The 23,061-nt window shown below is 50.5% G+C and overlaps 3 pseudogenes; all 3 read right to left on the bottom strand.

The window, feature by feature from the left end:
• Positions 1-3,765: 3,765 nt before the first annotated feature.
• Positions 3,766-3,944, bottom strand: LOC144675311 (U2 spliceosomal RNA; annotated as a pseudogene).
• A 9,039-nt stretch (positions 3,945-12,983) lies between these two features.
• On the bottom strand, positions 12,984-13,162 carry LOC144675310 (U2 spliceosomal RNA; annotated as a pseudogene).
• A 9,516-nt stretch (positions 13,163-22,678) lies between these two features.
• On the bottom strand, positions 22,679-22,858 carry LOC144675312 (U2 spliceosomal RNA; annotated as a pseudogene).
• Positions 22,859-23,061: the final 203 nt, after the last annotated feature.

Here is a 23,061-nt window from a genome sequence, read left to right as displayed (position 1 = left end):
CGGACACGATCCATTTTCGACCTCCAGATAAAGCGGAAGATGGCTCGGGTGATCGCCGTCGCGCAGCAGTCTGGAATGGGCCAGACCTGCGCCATGTACAGCAACAGCGAGAGTGCCTCACACCTGATGACCAGGTTCTTACCCGCAACGGAGAGGAAGCGTCGCTCCCAGATTCCCAGTTTCCTTTTCACCATAGACACTGGATCCTTCCAGTTTCTAACGCATACCCCGGTCCCTCTGAACCATATCCCCAGCACCTTCAGGCCGTCAGCACTGACGGTGAAGGGGACAAAGGATCGGTCAGCCCAGTTCCCAAAGAACACGGCCTCGCTCTTCCCACGATTTACCTTGGCTCCCGAGTCCAGTTCGAACTGGTCGCAGATGTGGATCAGTCTGCACACCGACAGCGGATCAGAACAGAAGACGGCGACATCGTCCATGTACAGGGAGGCTTTGATCTGAGTGCCTCCACTGCCTGGGATCGTAACTCCTCTAATGCCCGGATCCTTCCTGATGGACTCAGCAAAGAACAGGCGAGAGAGGACAGCCCTGCCTGACTCCAGATTTAATTGGAAAGCTATCTGATTCCCACCCATTGATTGAGACTGCGCTACTGATGTTAGTGTAGAGTAGGATCCAACTGGATCCAATTGCGAATTCCCTCCCCAAACCCCATTTTGAGAGCACATCCACCATGTAGGTGTGCGATATTCTGTCAAAGGCTTTCTCCTAATCCAGGCTGATGAGGCAGGTGTCCACACCCCTGTCCTGCACATAGGCAATCGTATCCCTGAGCAGCGCCAGGCTGTCAGAGATCTTCCTGCCCGGCACAGTGCAGGTCTGGTCAGGGTGTATCACCAATTCCAGAGCGGATTTGACCCGATTGGCGATGACCTTGGACAGAATCTTATAGTCCACATTCAACAGTGAAATGGGTCGCCAATTTCTAATTTCCTCCCTTTCTTCCTTGTGCTTGTACATGAGGGTGATGATGCCTTTCCTCATGGATTCTGACATACTGCCGGCCAGGAGCATACTCTCGTACACCCCTAGCAGGTCTGGGCCCATCCAGTCCCACAGAGCCCAATACAACTCCGCCGGCAAGCCGTCGCTTCTGGGGAGATTTACTCTTCTCGAAGGACTCAAGGGCCTAAGTCAGTTCGTCAGGAGTTCGCGGTTTGTCCAGCCTCTCCCGTGTACTGTCGCCTAAGACCTCCGTGATAGAGGACAAGGAGGACTGGGAGGCCGTGCTGTCCGTCGGCTTCACGTCATAAAATCCGGCATAAGAGGATTTGCTGATCCTCAAAATGTCGGACTGCGCTGACTTTACTGATCCGTCTTCTTCATTCAGGCTGCTGATCACAGAGCTCTCTCTCTGTACCTTTTGGAAGAAGAAACGTGAGCACGTCTCATCCTGCTCCACGGAGCGGACTCTGGAACGGAAGATGTTCTTGGAGGCAAAGGGCTAGGCTTGCTGGCTCTTCACCTCTTGGAGTTCTTCCTTGACATCGACCCCCACCGACTGCAGCCGGAGCAGATTCTGCATCTTTTTCTGGAGTCGGGACATTTCCCTCTCTTCCTTTCTAGCTTTCTGGATGCTTTTGAGGATGAAAAGCCTCTTGGTGTTTCCCTTGATCGCTTCCCACCAGTGTGTCAGGGACTCAAAGAGGGGTTTCATGGTTCTCCAACCTTCATAAGCCCTCTTGAGCTCCTCAATGTTCTCTGGGGTCAGCAGTTGCACGAATAGCTTCCATGCCCCCCTGCCCACCCTCAGGTCCTTCTCCAAGTGGCAGACCGCCAGTAGGAGGCAGTGGTCAGAGAAGAACACCGGCTTGACCTCGGTGGATCTGACTGTGAATGCACGGGACACAAAGAGGAAGTCTATCCTGGAACGAATGGACCCGTCTGGCCGCGACCAGGTGTATCTACGCTGCGCTCCGTCTGCAGGGTTGCTGAAGACGTCGTGCAGCTTGGCATCCTTAACTGTTTCCATCAGGGATCTGGACGTAGCGTCCAATCTGCTTCCGGCCCTGCCGGATCGTCCAGCCGCATCGATGATGCAGTTGAAGTCCCCGCCCAGAATGACCGGCCTGGAGGTCGCCAGCAGCAGTGGGAGCTGCTGAAAAACCTCCAGCCGCTCAGCTCCTTGTGACGGGCCATACACGTTAATTAACCGGAGTGGAGCGTTCTTGTACATTACGTCTGCTACGAGGAGTCGCCCGCCCACCACCTCCTTGACCTCGGAGACGGTGAAGTTGCCTCCCCGCAGCAGAATACCCAGGCCGGAGGAACGAGAGTCGTTTCCGCCCGACCAGATCGATGGCCCGTGGGACCACCACCGTGACCATTGCCTGTAGGAGCTGAACTGGTTAACCTCACTTATCCACGTTAAACTCCATCTGCCAAATTTTGGCCCATTCACCTAACCTGTCCATATCCATTTGTAAATTTCTCATTTCTTCACTGCAACTTACTTTCCCACCTATTTTGGTGTCATCTGCAAATTTAGCTATGGTACCTTCTACTCCTGAATCCAAGTAAATAGTTGGGGCCCAAGGACCGAACCCTGTGGCACCCCACTAGTTACAGCTTGCCATCCACAAAAGACCCATTTATCCTGACTCTCTGCTTTCTGTTGGTTAGCCAAAGCTCTATCCAAGCAAATATATTACCCTTAGCTGCGTGTGATCTTATCTTGTGTATTAATCTTTTGTGCGGCACCTTATCAAATGCCTTCTGGAAGTCCAGACATACTACATCTACAGGATCGCCATTATCCACTTTACTTGTCACATCTTCAAAGAACTCTAGCAATTTAGTCAAACACGATTTAGTCTTCATAAAGCCATGCTGACTCTGATGGATTGCATTTTGACTTGCATTTTAGGAGGGTAGTGAAGGCATTGGAGAGAGTGCAGAAGAGGTTTACGAGTTTGGTTCCAGGGGCGAGGAAGTTGAGTTATGAAGTAAGATTGGAGAAGTTGGGACTGTATTCCTTGGGGAAAAGAAGTCTGAGAGGAGACTTGATAGAGGTATTGAAAATCATGAGGTATCTGGAGAGAGTAGATAGGGAGAAACTGCTTGCACCGATGAAAGGATCGAGAAGGAGCGGGCACAGGTTTAAAGTAACTAGCAGAAGAAGCAAAAGTGATAGGAGCAGCGAGTGGTCAGGGTCTGGAATGCACCGCCTGATAGCGTGGCGGAGGCAGGTTCAATTGAAGAGGGAATGAGATGATTATTTGAAAAGAAAGCATGTGCTGGGTTACGTGGAGAAGGCAGGAGAATGGCACGAAGTGAAATGTTCATTGGGAGAGCTGGTGCAGTCACGACGGGCGGAATGGGCTCCTTGTGCAGTGTAAGGATTGTGTGAACGTGGATGTAGACGTTTCCGAGTAGCTGTGTAAAGTGTGTGAGCTTTGAGGTGTGAGTTTTGACTGTTGCTGTATCAGCAGCAGCAGCAGCAGCGGGCGGGAGCGGCAGCAGAGAGCTGGTTGAAAATGTTGTGAGGCGAAAGGTGCAGCTGAGAGAGTGTTTGAGAGGTGTATTTGCAAGTGAAAGATGTTTTTGTATGAGTGAGGTAGAGTGTTTGTGAGATGAGAGTGGTGTCTGTGAGCGTTGGGTGAGCGTGCGTGTTTTTTGTGTGTAGATGGTGCGGGTGAGTGAGAAAGAAAGAAAGTTGTGTTTTGAAACATGTGCATGTTGAAAAGTAAAGAAAGCAGATGTTTGTAAGAAAACTATTTTTAGCATTGAAAATCCCCTGGAAAGGGGTGGTGCACCATTCCCAGAGATACTGCAATACCGGGTCGATGCGTGGAGTGGACGGAGCAAGCCCCTATTCCATCTCCCTGTTCCAAAAATCAATTTAATATATGGTCCCCAGATAAGGGACGTATCAGATATTAAACTGATAAGAACAGATTTTTTTTTTTTTTTTGTAAAAATATACTTTATTCATAAAATATCTTCAATCACATTCAAAACCATTTCAAAAACAACATTACAAGGGTACAATCCAGGTTAAACTTTTACAAAATGTATCACCAGGTGCATCAGTACAAACAATATTACAATCATTTACAGCCTTTCATTTTGAGCTGTACAGCCCGAGGGGCTCTAAACAGTTCCCAGTCTCTCGGTGCGCTGTGGCAGAAAGGTCTTAGACAGCGACCCTTCCCCATTGCGCCTTTGCGGCAGCTGCCCCAAGCTTTAGTGCGTCCCTCAGCACGTAGTCCTGGACTTTGGATTGTGCCAGTCCGCAACAATCGGTCGGGGACAACTCTTTGTGCTGGAAGACCAACAAGTTTCGGGCAGACCAAAGCGCCTCTTTCACCGAGTTGATGATCCTCCAGCTGCAGTCGATGTTTGTCTCGGTGTGTGTCCCTGGGAACAGCCCGTAGAGCACAGAGTCCTGTGTCACAGAACTGCTCGGGATGAACCTCGACAGCAACCACTGCATCTCTCTCCAGACTTTCTTTGCAAAGGCACAATCCACAAGGAGGTGAACAACGGTCTCTTCCCCACCACAGCCACCTCGAGGGCAACGTGCAGAGGGGGTGAGCCTCCTGGCGTGTAGGAAGGATCTGACGGGGAGGGCCTTTCTCACCACCAGCCAAGCCACGTCTTGGTGTTTGTTGGAAAGTTCTGGCGATGAGGCATTCTGCCAAATGACTTTGACAGTCTGCTCGGGGAACCATCCCACAGGGTCCACCCTCTCCTTTTCCCTCAGGGCCTCTAGGACGTTACGTGCTGACCACTGCCTGATGGACTTGTGGTCAAAGGTGTTTTTCTGCATAAATTTTTCCACCAGGGACAGGTGTTGCTGTACGTGGCGCAGGTCTGGCCCATTCCTCACTCCTGCGCTGTGGCGATCACGCCAGCCATCTTCCGCTTTATCTGGAGGTCAAAAGTGGATCCTGTTTGCAGGGACATGATGTAAAAAAACTCTGGATGAAGGGGGAAAAAACATGCCCAACATCACCCTCATCCTGATGGCCACCTTTGTGTATGGCAGTATCAAGCTGTGTGTAGACCCAAACACCAAGCGTCACTACGTGCTGAGGTTCTACCTGTCCCTGGTGTTGCGAAGGATGGGTCTGGCCACCCTGCCGCGGAACGCTCCAAGTGCCGTATCACCTGCCCCGTGTGGAAAAACTTATGCAGAGAAACACCTTTGTCCGCAAGTCCATCAGGCAGTGGTTAGCACGTATCACCCTAGAGGCCCTGCGGGAAAAGGAGATGGTGGATTCCGGCGGACGGTTCGCCGAACAGACCGTCAGGGTCATTTGGCAGAATGCCTCATCACCAGAACTCTGAAGAGAGTGGCCGTGGTTCTTGTCGAGGTGCATCCCGAGCAGTTCCGTGACACAGGTATGGACTCTGTGCTCCAGGGGCTGTTCCCAGGGACACACGCCGAGACAAACATCAACTACCGCCGGAGGATCCACTCGGTGAAAGACACTCTTTGGCTGTCCGAAACTTGTTGGTCTTCCATTGCAAAGAGTTGGCACATTCCAAGGTCCAGGACTACGTGCTGAGGGACGCACTAAAGTTTGGGGCAAAGGCGTAATGGAGAAAGGTCGCTGTCTACGGTTGCGCTAGATGTGTCGTGTAACTGGCAGGTAATGGAAAATTTCGAGAAACACTCAGTCACAAGGGAGAACACGTGACAGGCATGAGAGACAATCCATGAGTCTTTGTAGCTGAGTTTCCGTGTGAGCAACTAGCTCACAGCGCAGAGGAGTTCTTCGATCAAGGCCTGCTGTATTTTTGTCTTTGCTTTCAGCTTGAGCAGTCAAAGAACAAAGAAGAAAAAAAAGTACAGCACAGGAACAGGCCCTTCGGCCCTCCAAGCCTGCGCCGATCGGTCTGTGGAGCTTGCCAGCTGACCAGGTATGCAGCTAAAGTCCTTCCACATCTACAGGGAAGGCAAAGTCAGCAGCGTTTCTCCCAGAGTGTAGAGAGTCCTTGGAACTCTCTTCCTCGAAAGGTGGTGGAAACAGAGTCTTTGAATATTTTCAAGACAGAGCTGGATAGATTAACAAGGCGGGGTTGGAAGGTTATCGCTGGTAGGCAGGAATGTGGGGTTGAGGTTACAATCGGATCAGCCATGATCTTCTGAGTAGTGGAGCAGGCTCTTGGGGCCCAGTGGCCTACTCCTGCTCCTAAGTTGTATGTTCAGACATGTAGGGGCATTACTTTTTACTGATTCCAGTGCTTCTCCTGCACTGAACCTGGAGAGTACTACGTCAGTTGCTGTTGAGTTGTTTCCTGATGCCCTGCTTTCTTTTGTACGAGCTGTCTAGCATCCTCGTTTATGGGCTTCCTTTGCTTGGCATTGGGCCTTCTTTTGGGCTGACTGTTGGTCTATTTCCTTTACGGGATGTCAGCATGACATCACCAGAAGGGAAATGTGTCATGTTATGAAGTCACAGTAAATAAGTCCAATGCATTATATCATTATAATAACACAAGATGATGATCAGCAGTGAGAAGGCAGGTGGCAGCAAGGATAAGTACAGGTACGACACAGCGAACAGCCTTAGATCCTGTTAAAATGTTGAAAATGTTTCTCCCCTTCTCGAAGATTATTTCCTTCAAAATTTTAGAAATCTTTCAGCTTCAACCAGAAGTCACACACAAGCCAAACAACAAAACCACCTGCGTGCACAGCACAGCACACCATCTGCCAGCCTGCAATGATGTCGGCTCTCTTTTAATCACCTTTTCCCCTCCCATCAGTCCTATTCAGCAGGCAAGCAAAGGAGCGCAGAAAATACATCTGCACGGCTGTTTCTAACTTCTAGAAAGGGAACAGCCTTATCCTAGGAAAGTGAAAAATACCTATACTGTCACAAAGTGATGAACTTGAACTGCAAAACACCACGCTTACCTGAGCTTGTGTCACAGTTTTTGCTGTCTATCTCAGCCAGTATTCTCAGTCGTCCATCCTGGCTTCTTGCTCTCTCTGCAGCTTTCAGATGCCTCCCCTTGGCCGGCCTCAGTGCTCGGTGATAGATCAGCGCTCGGTATTATTTCTGTCCTCAGTGGTAACTGCTAGGGGAGAAAGGCTTGACTTTTTCAATCACCTTTTACCTCAGTAAAATCCAAGTAGAACCTAAAGTGGCAATGCTTCTCCCTCTCAGCACCCAACATGTCTTGCCTTTTCTTCAGGTTGGATTTGAGGAAGCACTACAGTTGCTGCCTGGCTGCCATTTCAAGTACAGAGACAAGGGGCAGCCCCATGACCCCTCCCCCGACTCCTGCACAATATGCAAATGTAGCACATTGTCTGAGTGCAATTTGGGAGCTGAAGACGATTTCACAGTGGGATACAAGATATGAGGAGAGGTTTCCTCACAGACACACCGCCACATAAGCCCCTTTAAATTTGCGCGGCTGTGCAAAAAGTTTAATGGGCCCGCACACTTAAACAAATCGGTCACGCACTGTAATGACTCGCCTCATTCAGTTCAACAGAAATTAGGATCATGTTTTTAACCTGTGCCCTAGTTTTAAAATATTTTGTGTTCCATATTTACTTTCTCAATTTGTTATTAATTTACTTTACATTGCTTTATATTCTATTTTGTCTTGGACATGCATCACGGTTCGTTCAATCTCACTGGTTAAGAAAATTAAAATATTTAGTTTGATCAGGGTCTTACACTTGTCAAGAGGAGCCCTTTCAAATACTGGCCTGCTTTTGGAGGCCTGAAGTCACTGGAGCTGCACAAGTCAAGACGACTGAAGGCCTGATTCGCTGTGTAATATACTTTGCAGCATCTTGTTGCACTAGCAGGCAGGAAGGAGTTTTCAGCAATGCAGTTTAAAGGCTTGATACACTAAGTACACTTTCATTTCAGGTTTGTCATTTCAGGACGCTGCGTGTTTTTTTGCTCTGTTTTCTGACTCTGAAATTCTAATTCAGACTGTGGAGAAGAGCTGTTGTTGCTGCTGTTGGTTTTCTTTGTAACTGTTGTCGTTTTTTTGTGGAAAAATATACCTTATCCATAAAATATCTGAAAGAACATTACAAAACATTTCAAAATGGCCATCGCAAAAAGTGCAATCATATTCCAGTTTTTCAAATAGATCATGTCGCACCCTGCGACGCTTCAATACGATCAATGAACATTACAGACATTTCAACATGCTCATTACAGGCAGTCAGACAGTGCAATAGTATTCAAGTTATCTACATAGATCATGTTGCACTCTGAGGTGCTTCAATACAATTGTGATAAATGTAATATTCACTGCATACATTCAATGTGAGTCTTTCAGGCCGAGGGGTCCATACCTTTCCCAGTCCCTCGGTGCACTATGGCTGAAAGGTCTTAGACAGCGACCGTTCCCCACTGCGCATTTGTGGCGGCTGCCCCAAGCTTTAGTGCGTCCCTCAGCACGTAGTCCTCGGCCTTGGAATGTGCCAGCCAGTCTGCAACACTCTGCTGGGGACAACTCATTGCACTGGAAGACCAACAAGTTTCGGGCAGACCAAAGAGCGTCTTTCACCGAGTAGATGATCCTCCACCTGCTTGTCTCGATGTGCGTCCCTGTCCCTGGGATCAACACGTAGAGCACAGAGACCTGTGTCACAGAACTGCTTGGGATGAACCGCGACAAAAACCACGGCAACTCTCTGCAGACCTTCTTTGCAAACGCACATTCCACAAAGAGGTGAACAACGGTCTCGTCCCCACGACAGCCACCTCGAGGTCAACATGCAGAGAGGGTGAGACTTCAGGAAGGATCTGACGGGGAGGGCATTTCTCACCACCAGCCAAGCTACGTCTTGGTGCTTGTTGGAAAGTTCTGGAGACGAGGCATTCTGCCAAACGACTTTGACAGTCTGCTCGGGGAAACATCGCACAGGATCCACCATCTCCTTTCCCCGCAGGGCCTATAGGACGTTACGTGCCGACCACTGCCTGATGGACTTGGGGTCAAAGGTGTTTTTCTGCATAAAGTTTTCCACCAGGGACAGGTGGTACGGCACGGTCCAACTACTTGGAGCGTTCCGCGGCAGCGTGGCCACACCCATCCTTCGCTAAACCGGGGACAGGTAGAACCTCAGCACGTAGTGACACCTGGTGTTTGCGTACCGAGGGTCTACGCACAGCTTGATACAGCCGCACACAAAGGTGGCCATCAGTGTGAGGGCGATGTTGGGCACGTTTATTCCCCCTTTATCTAGAGGCTTATACAGCGCGTCCCTGCGGACACGATCCATTTTCGACCTCCAGATAAAGCGGAAGATGGCTCGGGTGATCGCCGTCGCGCAGCAGTCTGGAATGGGCCAGACCTGCGCCATGTACAGCAACAGCGAGAGTGCCTCACACCTGATGACCAGGTTCTTACCCGCAACGGAGAGGAAGCGTCGCTCCCAGATTCCCAGTTTCCTTTTCACCATAGACACTGGATCCTTCCAGTTTCTAACGCATACCCCGGTCCCTCTGAACCATATCCCCAGCACCTTCAGGCCGTCAGCACTGACGGTGAAGGGGACAAAGGATCGGTCAGCCCAGTTCCCAAAGAACACGGCCTCGCTCTTCCCACGATTTACCTTGGCTCCCGAGTCCAGTTCGAACTGGTCGCAGATGTGGATCAGTCTGCACACCGACAGCGGATCAGAACAGAAGACGGCGACATCGTCCATGTACAGGGAGGCTTTGATCTGAGTGCCTCCACTGCCTGGGATCGTAACTCCTCTAATGCCCGGATCCTTCCTGATGGACTCAGCAAAGAACAGGCGAGAGAGGACAGCCCTGCCTGACTCCAGATTTAATTGGAAAGCTATCTGATTCCCACCCATTGATTGAGACTGCGCTACTGATGTTAGTGTAGAGTAGGATCCAACTGGATCCAATTGCGAATTCCCTCCCCAAACCCCATTTTGAGAGCACATCCACCATGTAGGTGTGCGATATTCTGTCAAAGGCTTTCTCCTAATCCAGGCTGATGAGGCAGGTGTCCACACCCCTGTCCTGCACATAGGCAATCGTATCCCTGAGCAGCGCCAGGCTGTCAGAGATCTTCCTGCCCGGCACAGTGCAGGTCTGGTCAGGGTGTATCACCAATTCCAGAGCGGATTTGACCCGATTGGCGATGACCTTGGACAGAATCTTATAGTCCACATTCAACAGTGAAATGGGTCGCCAATTTCTAATTTCCTCCCTTTCTTCCTTGTGCTTGTACATGAGGGTGATGATGCCTTTCCTCATGGATTCTGACATACTGCCGGCCAGGAGCATACTCTCGTACACCCCTAGCAGGTCTGGGCCCATCCAGTCCCACAGAGCCCAATACAACTCCGCCGGCAAGCCGTCGCTTCTGGGGAGATTTACTCTTCTCGAAGGACTCAAGGGCCTAAGTCAGTTCGTCAGGAGTTCGCGGTTTGTCCAGCCTCTCCCGTGTACTGTCGCCTAAGACCTCCGTGATAGAGGACAAGGAGGACTGGGAGGCCGTGCTGTCCGTCGGCTTCACGTCATAAAATCCGGCATAAGAGGATTTGCTGATCCTCAAAATGTCGGACTGCGCTGACTTTACTGATCCGTCTTCTTCATTCAGGCTGCTGATCACAGAGCTCTCTCTCTGTACCTTTTGGAAGAAGAAACGTGAGCACGTCTCATCCTGCTCCACGGAGCGGACTCTGGAACGGAAGATGTTCTTGGAGGCAAAGGGCTAGGCTTGCTGGCTCTTCACCTCTTGGAGTTCTTCCTTGACATCGACCCCCACCGACTGCAGCCGGAGCAGATTCTGCATCTTTTTCTGGAGTCGGGACATTTCCCTCTCTTCCTTTCTAGCTTTCTGGATGCTTTTGAGGATGAAAAGCCTCTTGGTGTTTCCCTTGATCGCTTCCCACCAGTGTGTCAGGGACTCAAAGAGGGGTTTCATGGTTCTCCAACCTTCATAAGCCCTCTTGAGCTCCTCAATGTTCTCTGGGGTCAGCAGTTGCACGAATAGCTTCCATGCCCCCCTGCCCACCCTCAGGTCCTTCTCCAAGTGGCAGACCGCCAGTAGGAGGCAGTGGTCAGAGAAGAACACCGGCTTGACCTCGGTGGATCTGACTGTGAATGCACGGGACACAAAGAGGAAGTCTATCCTGGAACGAATGGACCCGTCTGGCCGCGACCAGGTGTATCTACGCTGCGCTCCGTCTGCAGGGTTGCTGAAGACGTCGTGCAGCTTGGCATCCTTAACTGTTTCCATCAGGGATCTGGACGTAGCGTCCAATCTGCTTCCGGCCCTGCCGGATCGTCCAGCCGCATCGATGATGCAGTTGAAGTCCCCGCCCAGAATGACCGGCCTGGAGGTCGCCAGCAGCAGTGGGAGCTGCTGAAAAACCTCCAGCCGCTCAGCTCCTTGTGACGGGCCATACACGTTAATTAACCGGAGTGGAGCGTTCTTGTACATTACGTCTGCTACGAGGAGTCGCCCGCCCACCACCTCCTTGACCTCGGAGACGGTGAAGTTGCCTCCCCGCAGCAGAATACCCAGGCCGGAGGAACGAGAGTCGTTTCCGCCCGACCAGATCGATGGCCCGTGGGACCACCACCGTGACCATTGCCTGTAGGAGCTGAACTGGTTAACCTCACTTATCCACGTTAAACTCCATCTGCCAAATTTTGGCCCATTCACCTAACCTGTCCATATCCATTTGTAAATTTCTCATTTCTTCACTGCAACTTACTTTCCCACCTATTTTGGTGTCATCTGCAAATTTAGCTATGGTACCTTCTACTCCTGAATCCAAGTAAATAGTTGGGGCCCAAGGACCGAACCCTGTGGCACCCCACTAGTTACAGCTTGCCATCCACAAAAGACCCATTTATCCTGACTCTCTGCTTTCTGTTGGTTAGCCAAAGCTCTATCCAAGCAAATATATTACCCTTAGCTGCGTGTGATCTTATCTTGTGTATTAATCTTTTGTGCGGCACCTTATCAAATGCCTTCTGGAAGTCCAGACATACTACATCTACAGGATCGCCATTATCCACTTTACTTGTCACATCTTCAAAGAACTCTAGCAATTTAGTCAAACACGATTTAGTCTTCATAAAGCCATGCTGACTCTGATGGATTGCATTTTGACTTGCATTTTAGGAGGGTAGTGAAGGCATTGGAGAGAGTGCAGAAGAGGTTTACGAGTTTGGTTCCAGGGGCGAGGAAGTTGAGTTATGAAGTAAGATTGGAGAAGTTGGGACTGTATTCCTTGGGGAAAAGAAGTCTGAGAGGAGACTTGATAGAGGTATTGAAAATCATGAGGTATCTGGAGAGAGTAGATAGGGAGAAACTGCTTGCACCGATGAAAGGATCGAGAAGGAGCGGGCACAGGTTTAAAGTAACTAGCAGAAGAAGCAAAAGTGATAGGAGCAGCGAGTGGTCAGGGTCTGGAATGCACCGCCTGATAGCGTGGCGGAGGCAGGTTCAATTGAAGAGGGAATGAGATGATTATTTGAAAAGAAAGCATGTGCTGGGTTACGTGGAGAAGGCAGGAGAATGGCACGAAGTGAAATGTTCATTGGGAGAGCTGGTGCAGTCACGACGGGCGGAATGGGCTCCTTGTGCAGTGTAAGGATTGTGTGAACGTGGATGTAGACGTTTCCGAGTAGCTGTGTAAAGTGTGTGAGCTTTGAGGTGTGAGTTTTGACTGTTGCTGTATCAGCAGCAGCAGCAGCAGCGGGCGGGAGCGGCAGCAGAGAGCTGGTTGAAAATGTTGTGAGGCGAAAGGTGCAGCTGAGAGAGTGTTTGAGAGGTGTATTTGCAAGTGAAAGATGTTTTTGTATGAGTGAGGTAGAGTGTTTGTGAGATGAGAGTGGTGTCTGTGAGCGTTGGGTGAGCGTGCGTGTTTTTTGTGTGTAGATGGTGCGGGTGAGTGAGAAAGAAAGAAAGTTGTGTTTTGAAACATGTGCATGTTGAAAAGTAAAGAAAGCAGATGTTTGTAAGAAAACTATTTTTAGCATTGAAAATCCCCTGGAAAGGGGTGGTGCACCATTCCCAGAGATACTGCAATACCGGGTCGATGCGTGGAGTGGACGGAGCAAGCCCCTATTCCATCTCCCTGTTCCAAAAATCAATTTAATATATGGTCCCCAGATAAGGGACGTATCAGATATTAAACTGATAAGAACAGATTTTTTTTTTTTTTTTGTAAAAATATACTTTATTCATAAAATATCTTCAATCACATTCAAAACCATTTCAAAAACAACATTACAAGGGTACAATCCAGGTTAAACTTTTACAAAATGTATCACCAGGTGCATCAGTACAAACAATATTACAATCATTTACAGCCTTTCATTTTGAGCTGTACAGCCCGAGGGGCTCTAAACAGTTCCCAGTCTCTCGGTGCGCTGTGGCAGAAAGGTCTTAGACAGCGACCCTTCCCCATTGCGCCTTTGCGGCAGCTGCCCCAAGCTTTAGTGCGTCCCTCAGCACGTAGTCCTGGACTTTGGATTGTGCCAGTCCGCAACAATCGGTCGGGGACAACTCTTTGTGCTGGAAGACCAACAAGTTTCGGGCAGACCAAAGCGCCTCTTTCACCGAGTTGATGATCCTCCAGCTGCAGTCGATGTTTGTCTCGGTGTGTGTCCCTGGGAACAGCCCGTAGAGCACAGAGTCCTGTGTCACAGAACTGCTCGGGATGAACCTCGACAGCAACCACTGCATCTCTCTCCAGACTTTCTTTGCAAAGGCACAATCCACAAGGAGGTGAACAACGGTCTCTTCCCCACCACAGCCACCTCGAGGGCAACGTGCAGAGGGGGTGAGCCTCCTGGCGTGTAGGAAGGATCTGACGGGGAGGGCCTTTCTCACCACCAGCCAAGCCACGTCTTGGTGTTTGTTGGAAATTTCTGGCGATGAGGCATTCTGCCAAATGACTTTGACAGTCTGCTCGGGGAACCATCCCACAGGGTCCACCCACTCCTTTTCCCTCAGGGCCTCTAGGACGTTACGTGCTGACCACTGCCTGATGGACTTGTGGTCAAAGGTGTTTTTCTGCATAAATTTTTCCACCAGGGACAGGTGTTGCTGTACGTGGCGCAGGTCTGGCCCATTCCTCACTCCTGCGCTGTGGCGATCACGCCAGCCATCTTCCGCTTTATCTGGAGGTCAAAAGTGGATCCTGTTTGCAGGGACATGATGTAAAAAAACTCTGGATGAAGGGGGAAAAAACATGCCCAACATCACCCTCATCCTGATGGCCACCTTTGTGTATGGCAGTATCAAGCTGTGTGTAGACCCAAACACCAAGCGTCACTACGTGCTGAGGTTCTACCTGTCCCTGGTGTTGCGAAGGATGGGTCTGGCCACCCTGCCGCGGAACGCTCCAAGTGCCGTATCACCTGCCCCGTGTGGAAAAACTTATGCAGAGAAACACCTTTGTCCGCAAGTCCATCAGGCAGTGGTTAGCACGTATCACCCTAGAGGCCCTGCGGGAAAAGGAGATGGTGGATTCCGGCGGACGGTTCGCCGAACAGACCGTCAGGGTCATTTGGCAGAATGCCTCATCACCAGAACTCTGAAGAGAGTGGCCGTGGTTCTTGTCGAGGTGCATCCCGAGCAGTTCCGTGACACAGGTATGGACTCTGTGCTCCAGGGGCTGTTCCCAGGGACACACGCCGAGACAAACATCAACTACCGCCGGAGGATCCACTCGGTGAAAGACACTCTTTGGCTGTCCGAAACTTGTTGGTCTTCCATTGCAAAGAGTTGGCACATTCCAAGGTCCAGGACTACGTGCTGAGGGACGCACTAAAGTTTGGGGCAAAGGCGTAATGGAGAAAGGTCGCTGTCTACGGTTGCGCTAGATGTGTCGTGTAACTGGCAGGTAATGGAAAATTTCGAGAAACACTCAGTCACAAGGGAGAACACGTGACAGGCATGAGAGACAATCCATGAGTCTTTGTAGCTGAGTTTCCGTGTGAGCAACTAGCTCACAGCGCAGAGGAGTTCTTCGATCGAGGCCTGCTGTATTTTTGTCTTTGCTTTCAGCTTGAGCAGTCAAAGAACAAAGAAGAAAAAAAAGTACAGCACAGGAACAGGCCCTTCGGCCCTCCAAGCCTGCGCCGATCGGTCTGTGGAGCTTGCCAGCTGACCAGGTATGCAGCTAAAGTCCTTCCACATCTACAGGGAAGGCAAAGTCAGCAGCGTTTCTCCCAGAGTGTAGAGAGTCCTTGGAACTCTCTTCCTCGAAAGGTGGTGGAAACAGAGTCTTTGAATATTTTCAAGACAGAGCTGGATAGATTAACAAGGCGGGGTTGGAAGGTTATCGCTGGTAGGCAGGAATGTGGGGTTGAGGTTACAATCGGATCAGCCATGATCTTCTGAGTAGTGGAGCAGGCTCTTGGGGCCCAGTGGCCTACTCCTGCTCCTAAGTTGTATGTTCAGACATGTAGGGGCATTACTTTTTACTGATTCCAGTGCTTCTCCTGCACTGAACCTGGAGAGTACTACGTCAGTTGCTGTTGAGTTGTTTCCTGATGCCCTGCTTTCTTTTGTACGAGCTGTCTAGCATCCTCGTTTATGGGCTTCCTTTGCTTGGCATTGGGCCTTCTTTTGGGCTGACTGTTGGTCTATTTCCTTTACGGGATGTCAGCATGACATCACCAGAAGGGAAATGTGTCATGTTATGAAGTCACAGTAAATAAGTCCAATGCATTATATCATTATAATAACACAAGATGATGATCAGCAGTGAGAAGGCAGGTGGCAGCAAGGATAAGTACAGGTACGACACAGCGAACAGCCTTAGATCCTGTTAAAATGTTGAAAATGTTTCTCCCCTTCTCGAAGATTATTTCCTTCAAAATTTTAGAAATCTTTCAGCTTCAACCAGAAGTCACACACAAGCCAAACAACAAAACCACCTGCGTGCACAGCACAGCACACCATCTGCCAGCCTGCAATGATGTCGGCTCTCTTTTAATCACCTTTTCCCCTCCCATCAGTCCTATTCAGCAGGCAAGCAAAGGAGCGCAGAAAATACATCTGCACGGCTGTTTCTAACTTCTAGAAAGGGAACAGCCTTATCCTAGGAAAGTGAAAAATACCTATACTGTCACAAAGTGATGAACTTGAACTGCAAAACACCTCGCTTACCTGAGCTTGTGTCACAGTTTTTGCTGTCTATCTCAGCCAGTATTCTCAGTCGTCCATCCTGGCTTCTTGCTCTCTCTGCAGCTTTCAGATGCCTCCCCTTGGCCGGCCTCAGTGCTCGGTGATAGATCAGCGCTCGGTATTATTTCTGTCCTCAGTGGTAACTGCTAGGGGAGAAAGGCTTGACTTTTTCAATCACCTTTTACCTCAGTAAAATCCAAGTAGAACCTAAAGTGGCAATGCTTCTCCCTCTCAGCACCCAACATGTCTTGCCTTTTCTTCAGGTTGGATTTGAGGAAGCACTACAGTTGCTGCCTGGCTGCCATTTCAAGTACAGAGACAAGGGGCAGCCCCATGACCCCTCCCCCGACTCCTGCACAATATGCAAATGTAGCACATTGTCTGAGTGCAATTTGGGAGCTGAAGACGGTTTCACAGTGGGATACAAGATATGAGGAGAGGTTTCCTCACAGACACACCGCCACATAAGCCCCTTTAAATTTGCGCGGCTGTGCAAAAAGTTTAATGGGCCCGCACACTTAAACAAATCGGTCACGCACTGTAATGACTCGCCTCATTCAGTTCAACAGAAATTAGGATCATGTTTTTAACCTGTGCCCTAGTTTTAAAATATTTTGTGTTCCATATTTACTTTCTCAATTTGTTATTAATTTACTTTACATTGCTTTATATTCTATTTTGTCTTGGACATGCATCACGGTTCGTTCAATCTCACTGGTTAAGAAAATTAAAATATTTAGTTTGATCAGGGTCTTACACTTGTCAAGAGGAGCCCTTTCAAATACTGGCCTGCTTTTGGAGGCCTGAAGTCACTGGAGCTGCACAAGTCAAGACGACTGAAGGCCTGATTCGCTGTGTAATATACTTTGCAGCATCTTGTTGCACTAGCAGGCAGGAAGGAGTTTTCAGCAATGCAGTTTAAAGGCTTGATACACTAAGTACACTTTCATTTCAGGTTTGTCATTTCAGGACGCTGCGTGTTTTTTTGCTCTGTTTTCTGACTCTGAAATTCTAATTCAGACTGTGGAGAAGAGCTGTTGTTGCTGCTGTTGGTTTTCTTTGTAACTGTTGTCGTTTTTTTGTGGAAAAATATACCTTATCCATAAAATATCTGAAAGAACATTACAAAACATTTCAAAATGGCCATCGCAAAAAGTGCAATCATATTCCAGTTTTTCAAATAGATCATGTCGCACCCTGCGACGCTTCAATACGATCAATGAACATTACAGACATTTCAACATGCTCATTACAGGCAGTCAGACAGTGCAATAGTATTCAAGTTATCTACATAGATCATGTTGCACTCTGAGGTGCTTCAATACAATTGTGATAAATGTAATATTCACTGCATACATTCAATGTGAGTCTTTCAGGCCGAGGGGTCCATACCTTTCCCAGTCCCTCGGTGCACTATGGCTGAAAGGTCTTAGACAGCGACCGTTCCCCACTGCGCATTTGTGGCGGCTGCCCCAAGCTTTAGTGCGTCCCTCAGCACGTAGTCCTCGGCCTTGGAATGTGCCAGCCAGTCTGCAACACTCTGCTGGGGACAACTCATTGCACTGGAAGACCAACAAGTTTCGGGCAGACCAAAGAGCGTCTTTCACCGAGTAGATGATCCTCCACCTGCTTGTCTCGATGTGCGTCCCTGTCCCTGGGATCAACACGTAGAGCACAGAGACCTGTGTCACAGAACTGCTTGGGATGAACCGCGACAAAAACCACGGCAACTCTCTGCAGACCTTCTTTGCAAACGCACATTCCACAAAGAGGTGAACAACGGTCTCGTCCCCACGACAGCCACCTCGAGGTCAACATGCAGAGAGGGTGAGACTTCAGGAAGGATCTGACGGGGAGGGCATTTCTCACCACCAGCCAAGCTACGTCTTGGTGCTTGTTGGAAAGTTCTGGAGACGAGGCATTCTGCCAAACGACTTTGACAGTCTGCTCGGGGAAACATCGCACAGGATCCACCATCTCCTTTCCCCGCAGGGCCTATAGGACGTTACGTGCCGACCACTGCCTGATGGACTTGGGGTCAAAGGTGTTTTTCTGCATAAAGTTTTCCACCAGGGACAGGTGGTACGGCACGGTCCAACTACTTGGAGCGTTCCGCGGCAGCGTGGCCACACCCATCCTTCGCTAAACCGGGGACAGGTAGAACCTCAGCACGTAGTGACACCTGGTGTTTGCGTACCGAGGGTCTACGCACAGCTTGATACAGCCGCACACAAAGGTGGCCATCAGTGTGAGGGCGATGTTGGGCACGTTTATTCCCCCTTTATCTAGAGGCTTATACAGCGCGTCCCTGCGGACACGATCCATTTTCGACCTCCAGATAAAGCGGAAGATGGCTCGGGTGATCGCCGTCGCGCAGCAGTCTGGAATGGGCCAGACCTGCGCCATGTACAGCAACAGCGAGAGTGCCTCACACCTGATGACCAGGTTCTTACCCGCAACGGAGAGGAAGTGTCGCTCCCAGATTCCCAGTTTCCTTTTCACCATAGACACTGGATCCTTCCAGTTTCTAACGCATACCCCGGTCCCTCTGAACCATATCCCCAGCACCTTCAGGCCGTCAGCACTGACGGTGAAGGGGACAAAGGATCGGTCAGCCCAGTTCCCAAAGAACACGGCCTCGCTCTTCCCACGATTTACCTTGGCTCCCGAGTCCAGTTCGAACTGGTCGCAGATGTGGATCAGTCTGCACACCGACAGCGGATCAGAACAGAAGACGGCGACATCGTCCATGTACAGGGAGGCTTTGATCTGAGTGCCTCCACTGCTTGGGATCGTAACTCCTCTAATGCCCGGATCCTTCCTGATGGACTCGGCAAAGGGTTCTATGCAACACACGAAAAGGACAGGCGAGAGAGGGCAGCCCTGCCTGACTCCTGATTTATTGGGAAAGCTATCTGTTTCCCACCCATTGATTGAGACTGCGCTACTGATGTTAGTGTAGAGCAGTTGGATCCAATTTCGAATTCCCTCCCCAAAGCCCATTTTGGAGAGCACATCCCCCATGTAGGTGTGCGATATTCTGTCAAAGGCCTTCTCCTGATCCAAGCTGATGAGGCAGGTATCCACACCCCTGTCCTGTACATAGGCAATCGTATCCCTGAGCAGCGCCAGGCTGTCAGAGATCTTCCTGCCCGGCACAGAGCAGGTCTGGTCAGGGTGAATCACCAATTCCAGAGCGGATTTGACCCGATTGGCGATGACCTTGGACAGAATCTTATAGTCCACATTCAACAGTGAAATGGGTCGCCAATTTCTAATTTCCTCCCTTTCCCCCTTGTGCTTGTAGATGAGGGTGATGATGCCTTTCCTCATGGATTCTGACATGCTGCCGGCCAGGAGCATACTCTCGTACACTTCTAGCAGGTCTGGGCCGATCAAGTCCCACAGAGCCGAATACAACTCCGCCGGCAAGCCGTCGCTTCCGGGGGTTTGACTCTTCTCGAAGGACTCGAGGGCCTTAGTCAGTTCATCAGGAGTTAGCGGTTTGTCTAGGCTCTCCCGCGTACTGTGGTCTAAGACCTCCGTGATAGAGGACAGGAAGGACTGGGAGGCCGTGCTGTCCGTGGGCTTCACGTCATACAGTCCGGCATAAAAGGATTTGCTGATCCTCAGAATGTCGGACCGTGATGACTTTACTGAGCCGTCTTCTTCCTTCAGGCTGCTGATCACAGAGCGCTCTCTGTGTACCTTTTGGAAGAAGAAACGTGAGCACGTCTCATCCTGCTCCACGGAGCGGACCCTGGAACGGAAGATGATCTTGGAGGCCTCCGAGGCAAAGTGCGAGGCTTGCTGGCCCTTCACCTCTTGGAGCTCCTCCTTGACATCCACCCCCATCGACTGCAGCCGGAGCAGATTCTGCATCTTTTTCTGGAGTCGGGACATTTCCCTCTGTTCCATTCTAGCTTTCTGGGTGCCTTTGCGGATGAAAAACCTCTTGATGCTTCCCTTGATCGCTTCCCACCAGTGTGTCAGGGACTCAAAGAGGGGTTTCACGGTTCTCCAACCTTTGTAATCCCTCTTGAGCTCCTCAATGTTCTCTGGGGTCAGCAGTTGCACATTTAGCTTCCATGTCCCCCTGCCCACCCTCAGGTCCGTCTCCAAGTGGCAGTCCGCCAGTAGGAGGCAGTGGTCAGAGAAGAACACCGGCTTGACCTCGGTGGATCTGACTGTGAATGCACGGGACACAAACAGGAAGTCTATCCTGGAACGAATGGACCCGTCTGGCCGCGACCAGGTGTATCTACGCTGCGCTCCGTCTGCAGGGTTGCTGAAGACGTCGTGCAGCTTGGCATCCTTAACTGTTTCCATCAGGGATCTGGACGTAGCGTCCAATCTGCTTCCGGCCCTGCCGGATCGTCCAGCCGCATCGATGATGCAGTTGAAGTCCCCGCCCAGAATGACCGGCCTGGAGGTCGCCAGCAGCAGTGGGAGCTGCTGAAAAACCTCCAGCTGCTCAGCCCCTTGTGCCGGGCCATACACGTTAATTAACCGGAGTGGAGCGTTCTTGTACATTACGTCTGCTATGAGGAGTCGCCCGCCCACCACCTCCTTGACCTCGGAGACGGTGAAGTTGCCTCCCCGCAGCAGAATACCCAGGCCGGAGGAACGAGAGTCGTTTCCGCCCGACCAGACCGATGGCCCGTGGGACCACCATCGTGACCATTGCCTGTAGGAGCTGAGGTGCGGTATCGCACACTCCTGCAGAAACAACAGGTCAGCTTTGACCTTGGCTAGGTAGTCCAAGGTCGCAACACATCGCGTAGTAGATTTAATGCTACGCACATTTATGGATACAATCTTTAAACCCATTTTAAAGCATTTATTCTCCTACCAAACCCACTGTCTCTGAGAGTCCCAGACCTTTAGTCTGCTCCTTCATACCCGTAGTGAGCTCAAATTCCTTCACTTTGGATGGGTTGAGGTAGATCTCCTTGGCCGTGTTCTGCTCCGGTGGCATCTGGAGGTTCACGTAGAGAGCGGGTTTTGAGATGACCTTTGCTGGAGAAGCTTCTCCAAAACTCACCCCCTCTGGGGTGTTGCTGTTCCCGGCTTCCTGGAGCTGGGGTGCGATGATTGCCTCACTGCTCCCAGATTCCAGGGGCTGTGGTGCACTGGCCTCCTCAGGTTGCAGGCAAAGTTGGGGTGCGCTGGTCTCCTTGTTGTCTCCAATTTTCTGGAGCTCGGGTGTCTCGTCCTCCAACGCCCTGGAGCTTTGCCGCCTCTTCTGTCGGTGCCGCTCTGGCACTTCATCATCCGAAGAGCTGCTGCCCTTGTCATCCGTGTCGGATGGGAGACGCCTCTTGCCGCTTCTCTGGGAAACGCCTTTGCTTCTTCTTCGCTCCCTCTTACTTTTCTTGTTCTTCACCGTCCGCCACTCCCCCTGCTGCTTTTCCACTGCTGCCTCCTCCTCCATTGATTCGCTGTCCTGAGGACTGGGAGGTTCAGGGGGTAGTGCTGCTGATTGGCTCTCTGTTGCCTCAATCTCTTTCTCCACCTTGTCTCTCTCTGTGTCCTCCTTTGTCCCGTTGAGCTCCCTGGGGGCCTTGGTGGTTGGAGTGACACGAAACATTTCTTCTGCTTCCCCCTGGTCGGCTTTGGCTGCCTGTGCGTAAGTACGGCAGCGTTTGGGGCAGGTCCTGTAGAGGTGACTTGCCTCGCCACACAGGTTGCAGCACTTGGCCTGTTTGCAGTCTTTTGTCTGGTGCCCTTCCTGTTTGCAGATCTTGCAGAGGGAGGCGCTGCAGTTGGCCGCCACATGACCAGCCTTGCCGCATGAGCGACAATGCTTGGGTTGCCCAGCGTAGACCAGGTAGCCCCGGTTTCCCCCGATGGCGAAACTGGAGGGAGGGTGGAAAATGGCTCCCTTACCATCGGTCTTTAGCGTGACCTTAAACAGGCGTTTGCCTGTCCAGATCCCCAAGTCGTCTCGAATCTCGGTGCCGCTCCCCACCTTATCGAAGTACCTGGTGAGGAAGGTGACCACGTCGGCGACAGGGACGAAGGGGTTGTACACATGCACCATCACCTCACGTTCCCGTTGCAACGGCAGAGAAAAGTGCGGCTCCGCCGTCAGGATCTTCATCTCCGGCAGGTCTCTCTTCTCCTCGAACACCCTCAGGAGCCGGACGCAGTCTGCCACCCGCTTGAACGTCACGTCAAAATAACCACCTTTGCGGGAGTCGTGCAGGGTGAAGATCTCCGTAGCTTGGAAGCCGCACGCCTTCAACAGGATCCTCCTGGTGAAGAAGCCCCGATCCATAGGTGATCCTCCTTCGCTGTGGTTCACCGTGACTCGGACGGTGATAGGTAGCCCACGGTATGGATTTGGATTGCGATTGGTTATCGCCCTTCCATCCCGACCTTGCCTTGGCAGGACCATGGTGTCGCCCCTGCAACACTTGATCTTAGCCAAAAGGCCGAGAAGCGATGAGAAAGAAAGAAAGTTGTGTTTTGAAAGATGTGCATGTTGAAAAGTAAAGAAAGCAGATGTTTGTAAGAAAACTATTTTTAGCATTGAAAATCCCCTGGAAAGGGGTGGTGCACCATTCCCAGAGATACTGCAATACCGGGTCGATGCGTGGAGTGGACGGAGCAAGCCCCTATTCCATCTCCCTGCTCCAAAAATCAATTTAATATATGGTCCCCAGATAAGGGACGTATCAGATATTAAACTGATAAGAACAGATTTTTTTTTTTTTTTTTGTAAAAATATACTTTATTCATAAAATATCTTCAATCACATTCCAAACCATTTCAAAAACAACATTACAAGGGTACAATCCAGGTTAAACTTTTACAAAATGTATCACCAGGTGCATCAGTACAAACAATATTACAATCATTTACAGCCTTTCATTTTGATCTGTACAGCCCGAGGGGCTCTAAACAGTTCCCAGTCTCTCGGTGCGCTGTGGT

The sequence above is a fragment of the Cetorhinus maximus genome, unplaced genomic scaffold (genome assembly GCF_964194155.1).
Source record: "Cetorhinus maximus unplaced genomic scaffold, sCetMax3.hap1.1 HAP1_SCAFFOLD_943, whole genome shotgun sequence".
NCBI lineage: Eukaryota > Metazoa > Chordata > Chondrichthyes > Lamniformes > Cetorhinidae > Cetorhinus > Cetorhinus maximus.
Note: the sequence above shows the minus strand (reverse complement) of the source record. Positions and strands in the feature narration are given on the sequence as shown.